At 40.9% G+C, this 14,698-nt stretch overlaps 1 long non-coding RNA gene across 1 annotated transcript in view; it reads left to right on the top strand.

Moving 5' to 3' along the window:
• Positions 1–14,692, top strand: part of LOC121812769 — a 28,275-nt gene extending 13,583 nt beyond the window's left edge. The window contains exon 3 of the long non-coding RNA XR_006053306.1: positions 2,135–14,692. This is a non-coding gene — a long non-coding RNA (uncharacterized LOC121812769). The remainder of the gene's footprint in view (positions 1–2,134) is intronic.
• The last annotated feature ends 6 nt before the right edge of the window (positions 14,693–14,698 follow it).

The raw sequence follows: 14,698 nt of genomic DNA, 5'->3' as shown, positions 1-14,698 counted from the left end.
ATAATATTTGTTGTCAGGAGATGGTTGTCAACTTCGGCGGTATGCCACCGACTGGAAAATGTCACAACATTAAACATTTTTGGTGGCCCCATGAGTTACATAGAGCTGAGGAGTGCTCTACTTCACATCCATCTTCAAAATTAGATATACAGCGCTGTGAAAATGTATTTGCCCCCTACCTGATTTCTTACTTTTTTGCATATTTGTCACATTTACATGTATCAGATCATTAAACCAATTTTAATATTAGACAAAGAGTAAGTACAAAATGCAATTTTTAAATGATTTTGTTTATTAAGGAAGAAAAGCGATCTAAAACTGTGCTTAACTGCTTTTTGTGGGGGAAAAATGTAATTTCACTAGCCACACCCAGGCCTGAATGTATATATAGATATGATCTATGATATATAGAAATTCCCCACTCACCCTGCATGCAGTCTTCTTCCTTCAAGCTTCATATTGCGTGCAGTCTTTGATATCTACCAGAGGCCTGGGAGCATGAGGGTCCTGTGCTGCGCTCTTCTGGACTGAGATCTCAGATGTTGTTCCTGGGATCTCCTGGAGCCACTCCACCAGTTTGGTGGTCACTGCTCTGATTGCCATGGGGTTGCAATCACCGTCCACATCTTCTCGAGCTCATCTCTCAGCCCTTGTTTGAGCTCCAGCTCCTCATGATCCTTCTTTCTGATATTGTCACTCCACCCATCACTACAGCCATCTTCCTCTGCTTGTCCACCACGACTGCCTAGTTGGTTAGCCATCACATTTCTGTCTGAATCTTGAGTCCCACAGGATTGTACAGTTATTTTCAACCATGAGCTAGATACATATATATATGTATGAGTGTGTGTGAGAAACAGGAAGGGGGCAAATACTTTTCCTTAGCGCTTTATATTTGTAATTTCCTGTGTCAATAATTTAAACAATAACTCACAAGTCGCATGTGAACTTGCTACTCTTTGATGCGTCACACATTTCCCTTTTATATTGTCAGTTTTTTCCAAAAGCCCCCTCTCCTGTCAGGTTGATGGAGCTGATGGCATGGTTACATTGATGGTAACACAGAGAAAAAAATATACAAATGCAACTGAATGCAAAGTCCTTGGTGATCTCTGCTGCCCAGTGTGGCAGTAAACAACTTTTCAGGTTATGTACAAATTGGTTTCATGTAGAATGTAGTAGCTTAAGAATCATGGGCATGAGTTATACTGTAAATAAGACCTAACAATGCAATTGTTCAAGAAGCTCAGTGTACTTTAACGTGCTGTACACTGGTGTGTAGTTATAGGAATAAGAGTTCAGTGTCCCTTTTTGGCCTTTGCAGGCAGGTGGTGTAGAAGCCTGATTAATGTGTGGGGACCGTAAAGCCGGAGTTTCATAAACGTGTCAGATACATTTGCATGTGCATGCTTTTAGTTTTCAGCATGCAAACTTAGCTTTGCTCAGGTTTTATGTTTCTGAGTGTCCGATTGATGTCTAGTATCCATCGCTGTAACTCACAAGCTCACTTGGCATCACTGTTACAAGGGCCATATAACAAGCTGCAACATCACTCTTTACTACAAAATGAAGCCAAGTGAGGAGTTTAATGACAAAGAGCTGATGAATGTTTTTACTGCATTAATGCCCATGCAACATCAAGAGATTTCCTATACTGTGTGAATCATCTTCAGTGGTCTGTCGCTGTTTTATTACCGTCTACCAGTGAATTATTTTCTTATCGTTTTAACTGACTAAAATTATCAATGTACACGGACAGAATCGAATAAATGACCTTTCCTAAGAACATGAATAATTTCCAGACACTTAAAAGTGGCATGTCAAAAATGACCAACCTCCCACAACCTCACAAGCACCCAACACCATTCCTATGCTACAAACTGAAGATGTAAGTACAGAGTGAGGATGACCTCTGTGTTCTTTATGTGTCAAAGCAGAATATGTACAGTCTGCCCTCAGTCTGTTCCACAGTTCTTTTCCACAAACATACAGGAGTAAAGGGTTTCAAGGGCTTCGAAGTTACATAAAGAAGCTCAACTGTGTCAAACCAGCATGGATACAAAGTATGTACAAATTTAATGTTTGTTTGTGCTGTTTTTCTTTTGTTCTGTGTATTTTTTCCCCTTATTGCCAGAATTCTCAGAATTCAGCTCACCATAGGATAGCCGTGCTTGAGCGTCACACAGAGGGAAAGAGGGCCCTTTGTCCGTGGGCCCGCTGTTTGGTTGAATATGCCGGAGTCATGGAGTACATCACGTAGGTGCAAATTTCCTGTTTTGAGTCCTAGCAGGCTGACTCATTTGCTGAATGTTTCTTACCACATTCCTAGCCTAAACCTCAACTGTCACTAAAAAAATAAGTTTAACAGAAAAAGCTCCACAATGTAAGATGGTAAGAGGCTAAAAAGGAGCGCTGCTTTTCTGCAGGTTGGATTAATAAAAAGTGTAGTGCCACATGCAAACCTACATAAATGTAATTTTGGAGGTTTGAATACTCAGAATGTGTGTGCATCATAAATTATTCATACTGAAAGAGACGAGAATCATTTGTTCATTAAAACAATGTATTAGGAAAACTTGAAATTAGAGGCTTCAACATTCATGATCTGCTCAAGGCTTGACCTGACCATGCACAGCAATAACACATCACGATTAGAAGTAGGCAGCTCGATCCTGATATCAACAGTATTTCAGTAGCCTATGTGGCCCGCCTGAATTGTGCTAAATAAAAAGTTGGGGGGAGAAATGAAAAAAAAAATACATAATAAACATGCACTAGGAAAAATGTCTGAACCTTTTTGTGTTGATGTATATTTTATTTAGAGCCCATAACACATTTAAACAACAGCAGTGTTTTAGAGACAAGCATGTTAACATTTCAGGCCTTTAAAAAAACAATTGCAAAATACATGGAAAGCTGAAAGATGTGTTTAGTTGTTTTAACTAATTACGGAAAGTGGGTTAGTCAGGATTTGTAAATTGATGATGATTCAGCTCATAAATCATGGCACGCTGCTCTCCCCTACCATAGACTGCTTTTATTGGTTAAAAGAATTGGCAATACTGGCCCTGTATTTACTTGGTATTGCGAGTAAATTATTAATGTGTATGGTCAGGAAGTGATCTAAATTTTATAAGTTCCTAAATACAATAGTAAAGTCTTTAAGGGCCAGACTATGTCATGTAACCTGCATCTCTATCTTTGCCCTGTACAGCTGAACAACCCCCCTGCATAGAGCAGGTCCTGAGGGGGGTTTGGCTCAAGTCCAGTGCACACTTTGATGCAATGTTTTTAGGAGTTTGAGGGCAACAGGGCAGCAGTTATTTCTTCCCTCCAGGATGGTGAGGGCTATGGGGTGCTTGTTTTACTCAGCAGTATGGGAGGAAAAAAAGTTGTGGTGGAACCGCAGTGACAGATAAACTCGAATAAGGAAATGCACAACGGAAACTGGGATATACAAGCTGAATTTATGCATCTATAAAATAGGCCGTGACTAACAGTCATTTTCATTCCAAATTAATTTCCTTAAGTATTTGATTGCTTTGTGAAATGGCAGAAAATGTTAAATGCACAGCAATTTCCTAAAAAAATAATGTTTTCTGTCCCGAGAAAATAATCACAATTGAGGCAGCTGGAAGTGCGCAATGCTGAACAGTGAATTGAGTAACTTAAATGCCACGTCAATGTAAAATACTGGATTTTTCTGTAAATTCACTAATCAATTAATTGACTTGCTCTAGGACACCCATTACTAACAGAGCAGTGAATTAAAATCCATATTAAATTATCATAGATGACAGATCTTTCCTCATTTTTTTTTCCTATAGAAAGTTATTTTTGAGCTTCAGAGAGCGTGAGAGAGAGTCCACTGGACCATTTCTTCAAACCCCTCTGGATGATGCTTAGTCCCTCTGAACATGTACACAGAGTCTCTGACCTTTCATCTAAGCTAAACAAAGAAGGTTCTGAACAGACCCTGGCACCAGTGGGAGAGGTCAATCCATTGTGGTAGAGGACACAGATGTTCCTGCTATTAAAGATTCAAAAGCTTCCGTGTAGATGCGTATTTGTGTACAACTGGGTGGGCCAGAGAAAGGCAGAAAGCTGTGGACAGAGATGATGAAAGTGTCCTGTTTTGGCTCTTTCTCTCCATGTGCATCTGTTACTTGTGTCTGTGTTTTTCGGGTGGGGCCTCCGGTCGTCTCGTAACGAAATTTAAAAAGGTAAAAGATGCGCGACCACTGCAAACCTGATGGCACTGATCGGCCATAACAAACAGCATGGGAATGATTGATTCAGATAGCATAAACAACGTGAAGTTAGAAGACTGATACAACACAATGCAACGTGAAACAGTTCAACTTTGACCTTGGATGCTAACAATGAAAGTCAAGGTCAATTATGTCCCCCCAAGGCCTAGTATATTGTCGTGAAGTTTGCCGTCAATCCATTAAAAAATTGTGGGTAATATAACATTTTTTTTTAAATAATTTTCACATTTGATGTGACCTTCACCCTGATTTACACCAATATTAAATCAGCTCAAGTTCTTATTGGCGTCTACCATCACAACAAATTTGAACATGATACCGTGAAAAATGTAGACACTAGACTCTAACAAACAGACAGACCAGTGGAGCCGATTACATTCTCCCTCCCTTCATAGAGAGACTTACATTAATAGTAAGCTCATCGGCAATTCAAGCAGACTGCTATATCGAAGGTTAAAGTACATTTCATGATAAAATATTCTTTGTCGTGATTGTACAACAACTCATGTGTGGACTGGCCATCTACTTATACCTTGTTCTATATCGAACAATGTCAAACTGCTGCTTTTCAGCAGGAGATAATATCAATTACACCTACATTTTTTTTTTGCTTGCTTTTATCCATTTTTAGTGCCGTGCCATCAACTGTTTTCATAGTAGTTTTTTTTTTACGTATGTTTTTAACGTGGGGAGCCCACGTTAAAAACATACGTAAAAAAAGAAATAGATAACGCTATAAGAAATAGATAACGAGATCCCAATAAATAAAGAATAGAAACACATTGCTTTGATGGTGAACTTTGAAGGAATGGATCTTGTAATTGTTTGAAAAAGTGCACCTAAAGATCAGACCTTATCAGTAGCAAAATGCACGAGTTACGTGAATGCAGCGTTCACTAATGACTACATTTCTTTTGCATTGCAATGCATCTGTTTTCTACAATCACATGAACTCTTTACCCCTCCAAACGTCTGCATCCATGTCAGCGATGAGTTTTGGGATGGTTGCTTCTGCACAGATTAGGATAAGGCCCCCCTATTCATATCTGAAGACCCTCTTGTTAGCGCCTCTTGACACTTGTTATCTGACACTGACGTGCAGTTCAATAACTCCGACTCCCTGCGCTCACGTCTTCTGTGACAGTGGAGACAGAATTCATTTCGGGTCTAATGACAGAATAACTATTCATGCAAGGAATATGTTACACATTTTACAAAAAAAACTGAAAAAAGATGCCTCTTTACTCTTAACTGTTACTCCATTTGAAGAGAGGAAACTGTTACACTCACTATATTTTTTTCATATTTAGACATTTGAAAGAAATTATAATGCTAATAATGAATGTAAGAAGATCTGTGTTTGGAAGTGACTCATTATTAAGCCTTAAAAGAAGCTCATTAGAGGAGAAACAGACGAAAGCCTTGTGCAAGGAAGACGTATGCAGCTGTGTTCAGGTGCATTACCATCAGCTAAAGAAATGGGCAGGTTAATTAGCTTCCCTGCAGGGAAAAGACAAAACAAGAGGACAACAACAACGAAAAAAACTCTCTTTGTTTTTTTGGTTGTGTGATTTTGGTAACACTAAAGAATAAAAGGGCCTTTGGTTTTTGTAGCACGATAAAAAGCTACATTTTATAAAATGCCCAGAATTGTCCTATTTATAATTTCCTCTATTAAAAACTAGATTCAGATTATTAGAATTAGGCAGGTTTTTAAAAGGTCAAGTACATTTGCTTTGGTGAATTATCATTCTTAAGACTTTGGCTTTTTTATACTGCTAAACTAAATATTTGATCAATGTGCTCCAATCCTTTTTTTCCATTGAGGGAACTTTTGCAAAGTAATATTTTGTAAAAGAAGGTCTGTCTTTGTTCCAGAAGATATTGTTGTTAGGACACGTACATGTAAGTGGACAAAAAAAATGGCATACATACACAAACGAACAGTCAAATCACAAACATTTCAACTTCAGGAAAAAGTCCTAAAATATTGATTTCTTTTTTTTAGAATTTTTTATTATTATATGTAAACACGTGTGTGTGTGTGTGTGTGTGTGTAGTCTAGAATACATCCTTTACTTGCTAGCACTACAATAAGTATAGAATACCATACCACCAAGTATGTGGAGCATAAAGGTAAATGAAACCAGAAACGTCATATGGACAGAATTGTGAATCTCCCTGTGGGGCGAGAAAGGATCGATGCCTTCAAGGAGACATGTGACCTACTTGGCTTAACCTGCCTTTGTTCAGTTTGGTCTCGGAGCCAGCTGTGACACGTCTGCTGCTGTCAGCTGGAATCATTGGATTGCGGGCCAGACGGAAGGAAAGGAGACAGTTTGCATGTGTGTGCTTCTCCAGCGTGTCTGCGTAGGCAAAGATGCCAGCTTGAAGTGCTGCGTGTCTGTGCGCAGCCGGGCCGCCTGGGAACACACTGACCATATGCACAGTAATGTTGGCAGACAAGCCGTGTTAACGGCAGGAGAAAGGCCATTCAACTCTGCTCACTTGGTCTGGCTTGGCTCCTGAAGTCTAGACAGCACCTGGAGATGGTAAGTGCAGTACACACATCATATATGTGCCGTACTCTAACGAGAATACATGGTGGTAGAACAACTCCCACTTCATCTGCTGGAATGTGTTTCTTCACGTGGGATTCGGTTAAAGTTTCTGCTCTACATTTTCTGTTTGCGTGACTGTCTATTAAGACAGGGTGACAGGAAGTGAATACAATATTAGATACACAGTAGTATTTGGACATGACCGACTTGACGGGTAAAAAAATAAAAATTCACAAAATCTTTGCTTTATCAGTTTGATCACAGTATATTTAAATCTCCATACGACTAAGAAAATAGAGCCTTTAGGGACAGGGAAACACAGTAAGATAGGAACACTTTGCTATTTCAGTACCCTGTAAATTGTTTTTGTGCTTCAAAAATATTCATCAATTCAGTGTCAGGAATTGTTTTTGTTCCCCCCCCCCAAGTCTCTCTTTCCAATGACTGGCTGGGGGTTTTACAGTAATGCTATGTTCCTTATCTGTCATGACTTTTCAAGATACTGGAAGATACTGGAAGTGGTACCGTAAATGAGCCTCTAGTGAGACAAAGCTTTCGGCTTTAATTGGACCGCTATTTATAACGAATAAAGTAGCTGACAGTCACTATGCCTTTATTCGTTGCAGGCAATACGTGTGGATTTTATTTCACAGAGAGCTTAATTTTTCCCTCCCCTGACTGTCAGCTCTGAGGCTTTGAATGGAGAGTTGACAACACTGCGGCGCAGCCAGATGACAGAATGACTGGTTGAAATCAGAATTCAAATGCAGGTTCGGATTTGATCGAGTTTGGCAAAAGCTGAAGAACAATTACACCCATTCGTCGTCAAATTCTGACAAAATCTAAATTCCGATTTATTTGTCTTTTAATCTTAACAGACATTAGTGCTACTAGAATTTTCCCAAAGTGTGCAAATAAGCAATAATCTAACAGCTGCCTGAAAAGCAGACAAAAAGGGAGACAAAGGAAAAAGCTGGCTTCTTCAGCAAGCCTTTAGGTATTGTGTGTGTTCATCTGTGACCAGCTTACATTTATCTTTGTACTCGCTCTCACAAAAAGCTCACTTTTTCTTACTTTAAGGATGTTAAAGTAATTCTTTGTCCAGAGCTGGACTGGATAATCTGATCATTCGGGCAACATCCAGAACAGCCAGTGGGGTGACCACAGTTAATGGCCATCAAGCCTGGATAGAGGTGACCCCTCCTCCCCAAGACGGATTGGCTGGTAGCAAGTGTCCATAGAAGTTTGATTAGCATGCGCTCATATCCTCCTTACCTGTAGTATCTTAACTATGCTTAAATGTTCAAACTGTATGTCTTCTGATACACGGTGGAACTACAAGTTATTCATCACTATTATTATTATTATTTTAACACGACTGCTTTCAGACCTCTGTAGCCCAACATATTAGCGATATTTATAAAAAGGGTTAGTGACGATTAGCCTCACACAGTTTTCTGTATTACTAGCTGCTAATTTCATTCATTTCATTTTACAATCAGACATTTATAATTTGATTTCAACTTCAGCCCCTCCATTCCCTTTTCTTTCTCTCTTTCCTCTCTCCTTGGCTCTCCTCTGCCAGGATTCGCTGAACGTTACAAACCAGCCTATCATCTCATCACATACCTGCGTACTTAAGGACCAGGGTCTCTCGCTCCATCTCCTTCAGTTTGTACAGCTATTGTTGTGGTGAAGTCAGGCTCACTTAGCTTCATGTTTTGTTTTGCTTTCAAGTACTTAGCCCATGCTCACATCTCCTGATCCAGAAGTCCCTCGGTGTGTCGTCCAGTTGCCTGTGGCCTTTTGGAAATTCCTCAGTGGCAAACTAAAATCTTTTGGACTCCCGTGCTCAAGAATATCTACAGGCCTTTCCACTCGCTCCTAACTACTGCCGCTTCCTCTCTTCCTCCCTGTGGCAGAGCTCCTAAATTTTCATTGCATGGTCTGGACTTTGGAAATAAACCCTTTGAACTTGTACTGTGGTCTGCTTCTGCACTTAGGTCCACCTTTTCAAGAAGAAATTATGACACAGTGAGGCTGATAATTATGTGGAGGGAGTTCAGCACTCTGAAAGATTGCTTGGACAAAAAGTTCAACAATTTAGGAATAAAATGAACTAAGCTTAAGATGCAAATAATACAAAGAAATCTCAGTATGCAAGAGGCAAGGCTAAAAGCCGATAAGCTTTAGGGCTGTTATGTCTGCTTGTTATCAGCACATTGTTCAAAGCCCATCATGCACAATAGTATGGAAGTTCCTTGATGCACACTTGAGTGATGTATACGATGTCTTTAAAGAAACTCTTGGCTGTGTCAGAAACACAAACTGTATTCAGCACTCGGTACAATAACTAGGCTCACTGTGTTAAATTGGTCTTCCTGCGGTCCAGAATTTTCAATCTCTGAAATCATTTGAAACAGAAAATAACAAAAACTACAAAGTTGCTAAATTCCTGCATCAATCTGGAATTAATTAAGCATAAAATTTTAAAACTATACTCTACTACATATATAAACTTAGCACAAAAAGTCAGGACCTTTGTGATTGGTCGATTATATTTTGGTTGTAACAATGTTTCTTGGCAATAAATCTTATACAGTTGGAAAGTCTGCTTATTTGCTCTTTATTTGGAGCCACATTTGTAAGGAAAATAAGTTTGTGGTATGAGCAGCAGAGTTCAGTATGGGTGCTGCACCCCTGAAAAACTTGCCAGATCTTCTCTGCCAACGCCAAACAGCTTATTCTGCTGTTGACTCTTGTTTGGTGTTGTGTACTGGATTAGATGATTAAAGTCTTAATAAACAAGTCATATTGGCAATTCCAGAATTCATTCATTTATCAAACAGGGGCTTCAGTAACATTTAGAAGGACCATACAGAGCCACAACAGCCTGGCAACTCTTCCTCGTGCAGCACACACTGATGTAGGATGGTATTCCATTCTTTAACCAGCATTTGTAGCAGGTCAGCCAATATGGTTGTGTTGGTCACTCTGGAATAAACAGCAGCACCAAGCGTATCCCACAAGTGTTCAGTGGGGTTGAGGTAAGGACTGCAGGCAAGCCATTTCATCTACTCCACGCCACCAAATTCTCGAGGTAGTCATTGATAAACCCCGCTCTGTGGGGGCGAGTGCTGTTATCTTGGAGGATAGATTTCACTCCCAGACTGTGGAGATATGGGATCGCCGCTGGTTGCAGAATCTCTCTGCTTTGAGATTGCCTCCAATGATGACATGCCTTGTTCTTCCCCAACGAGGGCTGCCCGATACGACACACTGTTCTCCATGTCTTCTCCACACTTTGACACTACGATCCAACTGCCCACAGGCAGAATCTGGATTCGAGCCTGCCAGTGAAGGGTCATGGCAAGCCTCCTGTTAGCCCCAGGAGAGTGGAGATTGGCTGTGTGCAGTCTGTTGACATCCCCGATCTGTGGAACTTGGCCTTCAGTTTGGAGATGATAAGCTACTGGGGCTCACTTTAAATAATACTGCAACTTAGTTTTCCAGAGCAGCTTGAAGTCGCCTTGATGCACCAAAGAAATAATCGATCAATCACAAATGTCCTTGATTTATATCATTAAAAATATGTATAAATATAAAAATCTTACAAACACATTCCAACTATTTTGGAAATTGTGTTATAATTACGCTAAGATGCAAAGGTTTAGTAATGCATACGGCATAACTTATGTGAAAAAACACCACCTGAACAATGTCTTCATAAATAAATAAATAGGTTAAGCAGAGGATCTGGGTGTCATAAGAGAGGTATTGAGATTTTAAAATTTTCCAAAGAGTATTACTGGGCAAGTAGTACATAGGAGCTGTAAGGTAAATGGTTCTGTCCGTGCTTTGATGCATTGAGTGTTCACCATTGCTATAAAAACAACCCGAGAATTTTATGCTTATGGTTAAACATCACTGGCACACATTTAGTCCACTTAACCTCTGACCCCACTCTTCTGCATAACAAAAAGCTTGCAGTTATGCAACCATGAAAAAAAAAAACCCAAAAGCCTCACGTCCTAAAATCAACAGTGAACATGTTATCAATACATTTGTATTTAATATTCTAAACTAAGTATGTGCACTAGGATGATGTATGTGCACAACATCAGCACAGTGAGGCTTCCTTAATGACACACGACAACCAGAGAAGATTTATTAAAGAAATGTTCTTCGTGATTGTTTTGGACAGCTGGGTATCAAATGAAAATTTAAATACAACATTTGACTTACAAAAATTATTCCAACCAAGCAGGAAAAAACGCCGATGGGGTCCCCAGATTAAACAAAATGTGCAAGCCAGCTTCTGCATCTCAGTGCTTGTAGATAAACTTTTGGCTATCGCTTTGCTACAAAATGCCTGTGGTGGTTTGATTCTTGAGATGGACTGTACGTTGCTGTGATTTCAAACGAGTGGGAGAGTGGCTGTTCCCAGAGCAAAGCCGGAGCTGACTCAGGCACTCTAACCCCTGCGCCCCAAATCACACAGCGCTGCTATCTGCCAGAGGATACAATCAAGGAAACACATCAAAGTTCAGTCTCTGGAGCTGATTTGCTCACACGCGTGCCTACAATATGTGCCGGCATGTAAACAGAAACACGTTTATTGAACCGCTCGCTAATTGCACATGAATACTCGGTAGCATGACTCATAATGGAAGTGCAATTAGGTCTCTATCACTGGCTTTGAACCAAACACTGCTCCGACTCGTATGCGGCAATGGCGCTTTCAACTGCAGCCCATCCACGTGCTTGTTTGCCTGATCCCACCTGAGGGATGGTCTGTGGGCTTCCTGCCCACCTGAATGTCAGTACCTCCTCCACCCCCCCAGCCCCCACTCATTTTTGTCAACTATTTCAACTTCTCATTTACACCCCAACCTTCCTGCTTCTATTAGTGGTGCAGTCATGTGTGACATCAGTTGGGATACAGTCCAATGCCTGGGCTGGAGTCCAGAACCAATGTGCATTTTACTCCTGAATAGGTGTGCGTGCACGTGTATCTGTGTGTTTAAAAGCGTTTCTGATATTTGCTCAGCTTGAAGATCCTCTCATGTTGTCTGTAATCGCTTGTAATAATGTTGTTCAGGAACATTCTTAGCCTCCCTCCGCCCGCGCTATCCAAACTGGCAGTCCAGTCTGTCTCAGATCTTGTTGACATCTGACGACAGCCAAGCTTGACATGTGCATCCATATTAATGAGACCATTAAGTCATTTATTCGCCAGCTGATTTACATTGCACAGGGGGAGAGGTCCTGAATCAAAGGGATTTCAAAACATTTCACAAAATTTGAAAATCAGATGAGTCAAGCCGTTTATTTCTCGAGCATAATGTGGCTTTTGGCCCTAAACTTCATTTAAATCCTGATTCCTTCATTAGGCAAATAGCGAGAGTGGCTGCTTCTGCACTAATTCAATTTGCTGAACACAAAAAAAAAGATTGAAGCTTGTATGTCGGCACGTGAGCACATGCATTAAGTACAGCCTCAAACAAATCAACATATTCATAAGCGTGTGAGCATGTACAAACAATATGAATCCCCTCATATTAATCTTCTCTTCTTGGCCAGGACTCACTAAAATCTTATCTACTTGTCTGGTTGTCTCTGGCCTCGAGGGAAGAATGTGCATGTAGCAGAGCCTGGCGGAGCAGAGCAGAGCAGGAAAGACGAAGTCGGGATTTGTATGCGACAGGAGGCACCTTTAGGAGGAGTGTGTCTGGTCTGTCTGACGCTCAGTGATTCTCTGCGGGTAGGGAGCAGAAGCTCGCTCAGTTGGAGGAAAAGACTTATGAGCTTTATTGATCACAAGCTCATACAGCGGGTGGAGGAAAGGCTGGTTGTGAGGGGTGGGGGTTCTCCCTCTGAATAAAACAGAGCTTTTCTTTTTTAAATCAAGATCGCAACAGGTGAGGTAACTGAAGAATTCATCAGTGTCAGAGAGTAAATTAAAAAGATAAGCTCAGCAGGAGCATTTGTTTGTCTTCTAAAAAAAAAATCTAATATGTTCTGTTATCGAGTCGGTGGACAAACATCAGCCTGCGCAAATCTGGCTTGTATCACATCCACCAGAGGAAGATTATGACATCAGTATCGCTGGATTTTAGGGAGCCACATCACTGGAACAAATGACGCACGCTCGGTTGGACAAAGCACGTGAAAATTGTATGATGGGCCTCCGGTTCACTGGCGTGCGATGAGATTATTGCATGCTTCTGCTGCTCAGGTCAACCTAGTGATGACAGTTGTACTTTTAAATAATCCATCACAGCAGCAGCTCTCACTGTTGGGTTTGAAGGAGTCACCACAAGATTTATGTCCAATTGTTGGGTTTTGATGCGACCTTGGTGAACTGCGTGGAAGTAAACGTGAACACAAACTCGCCTTGTCCCAAAGTGCACTGGAAGGTTTTTTACTAACTAATCTGTGAGTTTGGAGTTTGAACATGCCTGTGGGGAGTTTAGGACTTTTAAAAAACAACTTTTATATCAGTTTTTATTTTTCCTGTTTTAGTAGATGTCTGCATATGCGGTGACCTGCAAAAGAGCTCAAGGTGTAGGTGGTAAGTCATAGAGGTAGCTAAAGTGACTGTTTAACCTAAGAAGCTACTCCACAAGAAAAGCACAATCTTTTCATTTTGTTACCAACAATACATGTGCAACAATGTGTGTGCGCATCCTTCTGGGTGAATTGTGCAGCCTGTGGCCTGCCTAGCTGCAGACTCATCAACTCTGCAATAAGTTTAGTAAGCCAAACTGTTGAAACACCATTTGCAGTACCTGTCTATCAGAGTTTTACCAGACAGCCTTTCTGGAGCTCTTCATGCTTTCTACGGCATCTGTTGGTATAAACAAAGCCTCTTAGAAAGAGTCTCATCGCATGACAGGTATATAAGTGAGCACAGAAAGCTAATATCTGAGATTCACAGTTTTTATACTCTACAATACTAAAAGTATTCACTCACCCATTGTTCCAATCACTTACCCAGCCACAGGTGTATAAAATCAAGAACCCAGCATGCAGACTGTTTCTATAAACATTTGTGAAAGCATGGGTCGCTCTCTGGAGCTCAGTGAATTCCAGTGCGGTATGATGATAGGATGCCACCTGCGCAGATCCAGTCCAGTTTCTCACTACAAAATATTCCATAGTTCTAGTGGTATTACAAGAAAGTGGAAGCCACATAAAAACATAGAGCAGGGTCAGCAGATCCTGAGGCGCATAGTGCTCAGAGGTCACCAGCTATCTGCAGAGTCAATCACTAAAATTTCCAAACTTCACATGGCCTTCAGATTAGCTTAAGAGTAGCTGAGTGCATAGAGAGCTTCATGAAATGGGTTTCCATGACTGAGGAGATGCATCCAAGCCTTACATCACCAAGTGCAATGCAAAGCGTTGTGGTGGAACACAGTGGAAAGGCCACTGGACCCTAGAGCAGTGGAGAAGTGCTCTCTGGAGAGACGAATCACGCTTCTCTGTCTGGCCAGCGGCTCCTTCCTGTTCCAACCTGACTTCGCACCTGCACAGATTCCTGACCTCAACTCAACAGAAACACCTCTGGGATGAATTAGAGTGGAGACTGTGAGCCAGGACTCCTTGTCCAACGTCAGTATGTGACCTCAGAAATCCACTTCTGGAAGAATTGTTAAAAAATCCCATAAACACTCTTAAACCTTGTCAAAATCCTTTCCTGAAGCATTGAAGCTGTTATAGCTGCAAAGGATGGGCCAACATCATTAGACCCTTCGGTTTAAGAATGCGATGTCACTCAAGTGTATATGCGTGTGAAGGCAGATGAGTGAATACTTTTGGCAATATAGTCTGTGTTGTGCGTGTTTGTATATGGGATCAAAA

The sequence above is a fragment of the Haplochromis burtoni genome, unplaced genomic scaffold, assembly GCF_018398535.1.
Source record: "Haplochromis burtoni strain Fernald_Lab_line unplaced genomic scaffold, NCSU_Asbu1 Contig_802, whole genome shotgun sequence".
Lineage (NCBI taxonomy): Eukaryota > Metazoa > Chordata > Actinopteri > Cichliformes > Cichlidae > Haplochromis > Haplochromis burtoni.
The sequence above is the reverse complement of the archived record's forward strand: the minus strand, read 5'-3'. Positions and strand labels throughout refer to the sequence as shown.